This window comes from Nomascus leucogenys, chromosome 9 (genome assembly GCF_006542625.1).
Source record: "Nomascus leucogenys isolate Asia chromosome 9, Asia_NLE_v1, whole genome shotgun sequence".
NCBI lineage: Eukaryota > Metazoa > Chordata > Mammalia > Primates > Hylobatidae > Nomascus > Nomascus leucogenys.
In genome coordinates this window covers 106773278-106782811 of record NC_044389.1, presented here as the reverse complement: position 1 = coordinate 106782811, position 9534 = coordinate 106773278, and the positions used below count along the sequence as shown (strand labels likewise).

At 44.0% G+C, this 9534-nt stretch overlaps 1 pseudogene; it reads right to left on the bottom strand.

Moving 5' to 3' along the window:
• Positions 1-261: 261 nt before the first annotated feature.
• LOC115836670 lies at positions 262-7733 on the bottom strand (annotated as a pseudogene).
• Between the last annotated feature and the right edge of the window lie 1801 nt (positions 7734-9534).

Sequence of the window (9534 nt, the reverse complement as noted above, 5' to 3'; positions counted from 1 at the left end):
TCTTATTCCCCCCACCCCACCCCGCGCTAGCTGAGGTTTTATTTTGGGGCGGGGGTGGGGGTGGGCGGGGTGGAAAAGCAATTGAATTGTTTTGTAGCTGGAGGCACGGGCAAGAGGGGTCACCAGGCAGTAAACTCCCCCGCAGGTAGGCTGAGCCTCAGGTGGGTCTCCCGTTCCCTGCGCTCCCCTTCACAGCGGCCTCCCTCCCGGGCTTTGGGGCAGCCGCAGGAGGGGCAGGCTGGGAGGTGCTGCCGCAGCTGTTCACTTGGGCAGGACGTCAGAGGACCCGGACACCAGCTTCCCATTGCGGGTCTCCATCTTCCTTACAACAACGGCCCTCGGCCCTCGGGGAGCTGGTGCGGCTGAAGGAGGTGGAGCCCGCGCCAGAGCCAAAGCTGTAGCCGCCGGCGTAGCTGAGGCCGGGGCTTGTGAGGCTGAGCTCAGACCACCTGCACAGCCGCTAGTGGTCCTTCCTATGGATACTCACGTTCTGCATCCCAGACTCCAGCCGGCTCTCCTCGCCCTCCAGCAGCTTCCTGTAGGAGGCGATCTCGATGTCCAGGGCCAGCTTGACGCTCGTTCATCAGCTCCTGGTACTCATGCAGCTGCGGCGCCATGTCCTGCCTGACCCGCTGCAGGGCAGCCTCCAGCTCGGACACCTTGGTGTTGGCCTCCTTAAAGGCCAGCTCCCCACGCTGCTCCGCATTTGCGATGGCGGCCTCCAGGGAAGCCTTCTGGCCTTTGAGGCCCTCAATCGCAGCCTGGGGCCGGCTGACGTTCCGGTTCATCTCGGAGATCTCAGTCTTTGTACTCCGCAGGTGATCCCCGTTCTTCCCAGCCAGGCTCTGCAGCTCCTCATACTTGATCTGGTCCATGCTCTCAGCCTCAGCCCGGCTGTGGTTGGCGATCTCCTGGTACTGCGCCTTGACCTCAGCGGTGATGCTTTCCGTGTCCAAGGAGTGGCTGTTGTCCATGGACAGCACTACAGACGTGTCCGAAATCTGGGACTGCAGATCCCGGATCTCCTCTTCATACAGCTGCCTGAGGAAGTTGATCTCGTCAGTCAGCCCTTCCAGGCGAGACTCCAGCTCTACCTTGTTCGTTTAAGCATCATCCACATCCTTCTTGATGAGGACAAATTCATTCTCCATCTCTGTACACTTATTGATCTCATCCTCATACTTGTTCTTGAAGTCCCCCACCAGCCCCTGCATGTTGCCAAGCTCCCCCTCCAGCTTCAGCTTCTCCTGGCCCAGAGTCTCCAGCTGCCGCCTAAGGTTGTTGATGTAGCTCTAGAACATGTTGTGCATGTTGCTGTGAGCCGTCTTCTGCTCCTGCTGGAGGCTCCATTTGGTCTCCAGCATCTTGTTCTGCTGCTCCAGGAACTGTACCTTGTTGATGAAGGACGCAAACTTGTTGAGGGTCTTGATCTGTTCCTTCTCCTGGGTGTGCATGGCCTGGATGTGGGGGACCACCTCCAGATTAAGGGGGCTCAGCAGGCTCTGTTTGACTGTGACGGTGGTGATGCCTCCCATGCCACTGGTCACACCATAGCCTCCACCCAGGCCACCCTGGAAACTGCTGATGCCCGCTCAGGAGAAGCTCAAGGAGCTGATGCGGGCACTGGGCCCACTTGTGTAGGAGCGGCTGCTGAAGGTCTGGGGGCCAGAGGTGGACTCCTTGTAGGACTTCTGGGTCACCCTGATGGATATGGTGGAGGCAGGAGTGGAAGCAGGGGGGCTGAACCAGGCAGAGATTCCAGAAGGAGTGGAGAAGCTGCTTCTTGGTCCGTAAATCTTTTTTGAGGAGCACTTGGTAACATGTCTGAGGTTCACAGTTTAATGCATGATCATGTAATCTGAGTGTCTCATATTGCAGATGGAGAAATGGATGTCCACACCTAGAATGGAACTTGCTCAAATGGCAGATGTTTAATTGGTGGCAAAATTGAAATAAAACTCAGATCTTCAGCCTCCAAATGGAGTGCTCTTGCCACTACGCCACATAATAGTGCACTAGATAATAGTGCCTGAGATAAAGAACCACAGTATTTTTTTTTAATACTCCTGCCTAATTCATTCAGCACAGTGAATAGAACCGACATGTGTCCTTCCACTCTAATATTGCCAATTCTAAGCAAATAATCAATATAGTCCATGGCATTATTTTCCTGTTACTCCTGCTTCTGGGGCTGTGCATGGACCTCTTAAAAGCTAGACATTAGGCCGGCCGCGGTGGTTCATGCCTGTGATCCCAGTACTTTGGGAGGCCGAGACAGGTGGATCATAAGGTCAGGAGTTTGAGACCAACCTGGCCAATATGGCGAAACCCTGTCTCTACTAAAAACACAAAAATTAGCCAGGTGTGGTGGCGGGTACCTGTAGTTCTAGCTATTTGGGGGGTTGAGGCTAGAGAATCACTTGAATCTGGGAGGTGGAGGTTGCAGTGAGCCAAGATCACGCCACTGCACTCCAGCCTGGGCAACAGAGTGAGACTCTGTCTCAAAAAAAAAAAAAAAAAAAGGAAGAAAAAAGAAAAAAGCTAGATATCAGCCTTAGGGCTGGCTCTTGGTTGGTTATTGTGTTTTCAAGTGCCTGAGATCACATCTCTAAAGCGCTCTTCAGATATGTGGGTCATATGAATAAAACAGCTTAGGAACACAATTCTAAAATCTTTGAAACATCTTTCACCCCGCCAGAGGTTTGCATATTACATCTGAGGAATCTTACAATCTTACATATATATATGTAAACAATAACAGGTGAATACTAGGAAGGGGGTGGATTGAAAAATGTGGGCAGGTCAAACATGAAGAATGGGAATAGAATTACAGTGCTGCTAGTAATTTTGTAAACCAGCTTCCTAAGTTTTAAAAAAAGGAGGCGGGGGGTCTTAATTTGAGTCAGCAGCCACCGTCAGCCTATCCTTAACTGAGAGAAAACAAAATGGTTTCAAGGGAAGCTATATTGAAGTCAGCTAATATAGTGAAGTCAGATCATTCCGATGTATCCTAATTCTCTGTAATGATAATGCTTTTGAGTTATGTCCCTATTAGGATCTGCTAAAGCGTCCTTAGTGGCTGGGTGAAGTTTTGAAGATGAGAAAGTCAAGTTGAAGGTTTAGAGCATCTTGTGTTATCATTCTAATTTCAGAAGAGTAAATACTCAGATTAAAAATTCCGTAGGCAAATAAATATGTACGCCAAGTGTATGACAACGGGGTACCAGAAGACTTGGATTTCTGGAGGAGAGACTCTGAGGAGGAGCGTAGGGCAATCCTCTGTTCTCATTCTTCTCCTGTAATCACAGTGGGTTTACAGTGTTTCCCTGTCCCTCCAGTGGGCAGCTGGTTCTGTAACTGTCTGCAGGCCAGGGCTGTGAGCAGCCTGCTTACAATGATATATTTGATATGCAAATGACAAGGCCTAAAATGGAGCGGCTGATAAGACTCAAGACCAATTTCAAGTGAGGGTCACAGTGGGGAGAAACACAATGATCAAATTCATGAATTAGACTTCTGTTTCCCCTTCCTTTGTCAACAGGAAATATTTATTAATTAAACCAAGGAAGGCTAGTGGGTACTGATGAGCAAATTAGCACATCAAAACCTTGGATGAAAGTTCCTGAGAACAGCGGGCCAGGGGAGAAACCTGGGAAAAGAAAAATAAACTAGAATTTACAGCTTATTTTGATATGAATCGTGTAATAATCAAGTGATTTGTTCCATCCAAGGGAAAAAGTTCATGTAACAAAATTGCCATTAATCAATTTAAAATAATTTTCAGTTTTTTTCTTTTGTTTGCAGGAATGATGACAATAAGACTATGGAAAATGGTGACACGAAATTTGTAATAATTGTCATCAGATGATAAATATTTCAACTCACCAACTCTCATAAGAATATATACAAATTACAGTAAAACTTAAAAACAATACAAATAAGCACAAAGATAGTTAACATGGTGAAATTACTTTCTATGGCGATTCCTCAGCTTTTATTTCCTTAACTAGCCAGTTCTGGAATTTCAGAGTTTGCTCTCTTGCCCTGCTTCCCGCAAACCTCAAACTTTTAGGAAGCAGTTTCATAGATATATTTTTCTAAAGCCGGCTTGCTGGTATGCACACAGTCGGGCGATAAAGGATTTAAGCAGGATTTACATTTTCACAATCCTCACCCTTGGCAGCCAGAGAGCCATTTCTGCTGCTGCTGGCAGTCTCCCTTGCTCCTCTCTACAATAATTTTATCTTAAATTATTTACTATTTCTTGCTGCTTATTTTGCAGCCTTTTCTTTTGGTATTCTTGGTCACATCCATAGGCAGAAAGTAGGCAGATCACCTCGTTCCGTAGGTCTTGATTTCCTCATCAGTACAAGGAATACTGAATCTGTATTCCCAACATACGCTCCACGATTAGAATCATCTGCAGGATTTGGAATTACAACAGCAACAACAACACCTCTACTCCCAGAAATTCTGATTTGATTGTTTTGGGGTGGAGTCCAGGCACTGGTATTTTTTTAAAACTCTCTGAGAAGATTTTAATATACAGCTAGGGTTGAGCATCACTGACTTTCTAAAGCCTTGCCACTCCAAGTGTAGCAAATGATTCTTGGTCTTGAATGACACTTCTAAATACATTTACATATCTATATCATATTTAAAACATTCTCTGAATTACCAGAAAAAATATACATATGTATTCATTTCTTGGTAACAAATCTGAAATTATGCTCAATGCCAGATGGTATTTATTCAAATATTAGATCAAGTAACTATCATTCCTCCAAATATCACCTTTTGCAAAACTGTAAGATCAATTTTAATTTTTTTTTTTTCCGGAGTACTTTTAGAAGTTCTTATTTCTCTTTGGTTTGTTCTCTGGTGCTGTGTGGTTTTAGAAAGAAAAGGATTGGGGTGACTGAGGCCAACAAAAAAACAGCAAAAGAGAGAAAAATGTGTACAATAATAAGTTTTCAGAGAAAAATAATAGGTGAACATTAAAGCCCCTTGGTATGTGAAAACATGGAAACTGTACACTTACATGTAGAGCTCAGTTATAGTCCTGGCAATTGAGGAGAAAAATACACAGCTTTGTACAAATTTCTCTAAGGCTAAGGCATCTTATAAATGTGCTTTTATGTCCTTGACCAGAACCCTGGCTAATCTAAAAGAAAGAGTACAAATGAGGATTGAAGACTTGGTTTCTCTTACTACCCTTATCAGATCTCAAGATGGTTGAGAACCAATATTTTTACTTTTTGAAAAAAAACAGCTGGCTAAATATTATAAACAAACAGGAAAAAAAGGAGGGCTGTGACTCAAGTCAACAGTTAAGTCTCAAACTTTCAAGTCTTAAATGCAGTTTTGCATGAGGTCTGGGACTAGAGTTGAAATAAACATTACATTGATGACCTTTAAAAGGTAAGCTTCCAAAAGTTAACCTAAGAGGTTTGGACCTGTATTAGGCAGAAAAAAGAAAAGGCCTCCCAAAGTTACACTCAATTCCTAACTCTCAGAACCTGTAAATATGGCAAAAGAGTGAATATCACCTTATATAGCAGAAGATGTGGGTCTTGAGATAGAAGATAAGGGTCTTGAGAAGATGTGGTTCTTGAGCAGATAAGGGTCTGTAGAAGAACTTGCATTGGATTATCCAGGGGGACTCTAAATGTAGTTGTGTGTTTCCTTATGAGACAGGTGGAGGGAGATTAGATAGAGACCCATACAGAGAAGAAGGCAAGGTGCACATGGAGGCAAGGATTGGAGTGATGTGGCCACGAGCCAAGGACACCTGCAGCCACCCAAAGTTGGAAAAGACAAGGAATTGATTCTCCCCTAGAGCCCCTGGAAGGAGTGGGGTTCTGCCAGCAGCTTGATGTGGTACTTCTGTTTTCCAGAGCCATGAGATAATACATTTCTGTTACTTTAAGCCACCAAGTTTGTGGTAATTTGTTATAGCAGCCCCAGGAAACAAATATAGGGCCTAATAGGTAAGAACAGAGAGAGGGGTAAGTATCACATTGTGTAAAGTGAATACACCCCTTTACATAAAGTGAACATGTAAGAGGAATAACTGGAAGGATTCATCAGAGTTCCTTTGTTTGCTATTTGCTTAGCAAAACTTTGTGTTTTATTTTTTGTTTATTTTTTTGTTTTTTATTTTATTTTATTTTTTGAGACAGGGTCTCACTCTGCATCCCAGGCTGGAGTGCAGTGGTATGATCATGGCTCACTGCAACCTCAATCTCCTGGACTCAGGAGATCCTCACATTTCAGCCATGTAGCTGGGACTGCAGGTGTGCACCACCACTCCAGGCTAATTTTTTGATTTTTTTGTAGAGAAGGGGGTCTTACTTTGTTGCCCAGGCTGGTCTTGAACTCCTGGCCTCAAGTGAACCTCCCATCTTGGCCTCCCAAAGTGCTGGGATTACAGATGTGAGCCATTGTGTCCGGCCAGCAATTACTTTCCATATAACATACTTTGCAGCCAATGGTCTTAAGACACAACTCAATAATATCATCCTTGTTAGATTAAGCAACTTCCAGTGTAGGTGCTAAAACTAATGAAGATCACTGCCCAACAAATACACTGAGGATTGTGACTCTTAGTCCACACTGTAATCCCAGAGCACCTTTCCACAAAGTGGTCTGGGGACTCACATAGAGAGCAGAGGTACATTTTTACCTCTCTCCTCCACAGACTCTGGCTCCCAAAGGAGATTCCAACGTGAAGAATAATTTGCTGGTAAAATAACAGTAAAAGATTTTCTCCAAGGTACTTGAATTCATTACTTGGGTTATCTGCCCCACCTCCTACCAGCCCACCTTTGATACTAACTGAAGTGACACGCAATTTAGAGGAAGAAAAAAACACTAAATTGCCATTGGAAGGATTCCCATTCCCAGGCCGGTTATAAACCAACCTGCTGCTGTCTTCTGGGCCCTCTAGGAAGTCTTCACCCCATGAGCAGTCTAAGTACATCCCCTGCCCTCCTCCTGTCTTTCCCCCACCCACTTTCTGGTGGAATCAAACTATAGCATTGACGTAGGAATATATGCTTCTTACAATGTACAAGCTTTTAAGTGGATTTTGGTTTCCAAACTCTTCATATTATACCCTGCCCAATAGGATACATCTAATTTGATTTGATAATTACTCTTTACCATTTCTAGATAGGAACTATTTAATGGTGGAGATTTATCTCCATTATTCTTTTGCATGGAATATATAATTCAGGTTGGACTCCCGACTGTCCAGTTTTACTGTGTCTCGTATGTTTTGCTGAGCTGCTGTACATGTCAAGCTTGTGTTACAAAATAATTGTTTTTTTTGGTTAATATGTTGCAGTTTTTTTTGATGTCTGTTTCTTTTTGTGTAATCTTCTTTCTCCCTGTGACTGTTCATATCATCTTCTTTCTATGCATGTCTGTCTCTGTGTCCAAATTTTCCCTTTGTATAAGGACACGCATCATAGGGATGGTCATATTGTCCATATTGTGGACACCTTATTTGACCACGTTTTCACTTGATTACTTCTGTAGAGACACCCTATCTCTAGATAAGGTCACATATGAAGGTACTGGGGATTAGGACTCTAGTGTACCCATATTTTTGGGGTGGGGAGGGAGATACAATTGAACCATAATGCCTGGTTCCTGAAGACACATTGGAACAGTCTCTACTGTTCACTCCACTCATCTTCATGCTTATGTCTGTATGCACTGTGGTCCATGTTGGGTTTAATGTCCCTTCTTGTTTTGCCTCTGATCAGGCTAGAGACAGTCAGCAAGGCAACTCAAGCAGTCAGGTAGGTGGCATCAGACAGCTTGCTCTAACGAGACACATTAATTGCCTCCTGGAGGCCTCATGTGTTGTTTCCTTGATGTTTTAAATTAATTTGGAGAAGCAGTGAAGACTTATGGTTGGGGACAGGGGAATATCCTCTAGATGTTGGTAAAGCAATAGATCTACATTTTACTAGGTTGGCAGCGAGGGGAACCAAGTAAGAAAATCTGTCCAGTGGAGGCTTCATATTCAGTAGGAGTGAGAGGGAGACTGGTGGGAACTATGGGAAAAGAACCCATTCCAGCTTCTTAAAACTCCCCTTCTTCCCCTAGGACTAGAAGAAAGAAAGAATGCAGCTTTCTTATGTGTGCCCTCCTGGCAATCAAAATGTTTATTGTTCATTATGCAATATTTTTCTATACGGTGCCTTGAGGTCTTGAGAGGATTTCCACTCTAAAGAATGACTGAATAATGATGGATTTAAAAAACACAGGGCTCACAACACAGGTTGGAATGGGAAAAGCACTGAAGCTCAAAAGTAGTAAAGAAAACACACAAGCAGGGAAAGATAGCCTCAAGCAGAGATGCAGGGGTGGTGACTTACTGCCACTCGGGAGACTCAATCGATCAACAATATCACTCACCTTTGTGGACCATGGCTAACATTCTCCCATTAGAGATTCATTGGAGTTAAGCTTGGCATAGCAAAAAGTCTGTAAGCAGTAGAGTGAGAGTCAGGTAGACTCAGATTGGAGTCCTGAAACTGGTATTTACTGGATATGTGTTTTTAGCAAATTTATTTAACCTCTGAAAAGAGTTGTTCAGGTTGACTGAAAAGAGTCATTCTGAGTATCAGATGAAATGATCTCTGTGAAAACACCTTGTATTAGTCTGTTCTCATGCTGCTAATAAAGACATATCTGAGATTGGGTAATTTATAAAGGAAAGAGGTTTAATTGACTCACAGTTCAGCATGGCTGGGGAGGCCTCAGGAAACTTAACAGTCATGGCAGAAGGGGAAGCAAACATGTACTTCTTCACATGGTGGCAGGAAGGAGAAGAATGAGAGCTCAGTGAAGAGGGAAGCCCCTTATAAAACCATCAGATCTCATGATAACTTACTCACTATCACGAGAACAGAATGGGGGAAACTGCCCTCACGATCCAATTATCTCCACCTGGTCCCTCCCAAGACATGTGGGGATTATGAGAACTACAATTCAAGATGAGATTTGGTTGGGGACACAGCCAAACCATATCACTCCTCTAGCAATTCCTTCCATGTGATGGGATTCCTGTATATCCATGAATCCCCCCAGTTTCCACCAGGAGATGGCCAGTGGGGTCCAGAATGTTTTCAACTCCAAACATTCTAGAGGGAGTGGCATATTAAGCCACACATACCTTAGTCTTGGTCTAAAATAGTCCTGGGTTTTTAAAGTTTCTCCTTTTGATTGGAGAGAGCAGAGGTAATACGAAAACATCCGTGGGGAGGTGGGGCCATGGGAGGAAGGTGAGAAGAGGGCACCTTGGGCATTAGAAAGTAGAACTACTCTGGATTAAAAGGCAGAAGGAAAGGCCCCTGGGACCTGGAGGAGGGCTACTGTTTTATTTCTCTTTTGGAACGGAATGATCTTACCACCTTAAAAACGCTATGAGGCCATTTCTAAGTGGCTGTTGCCTGAATTTACTTAACAAAGTGTAAAAAAATCAATTTATGAATGTTCTTAGACCTGATGGTTTTGGTA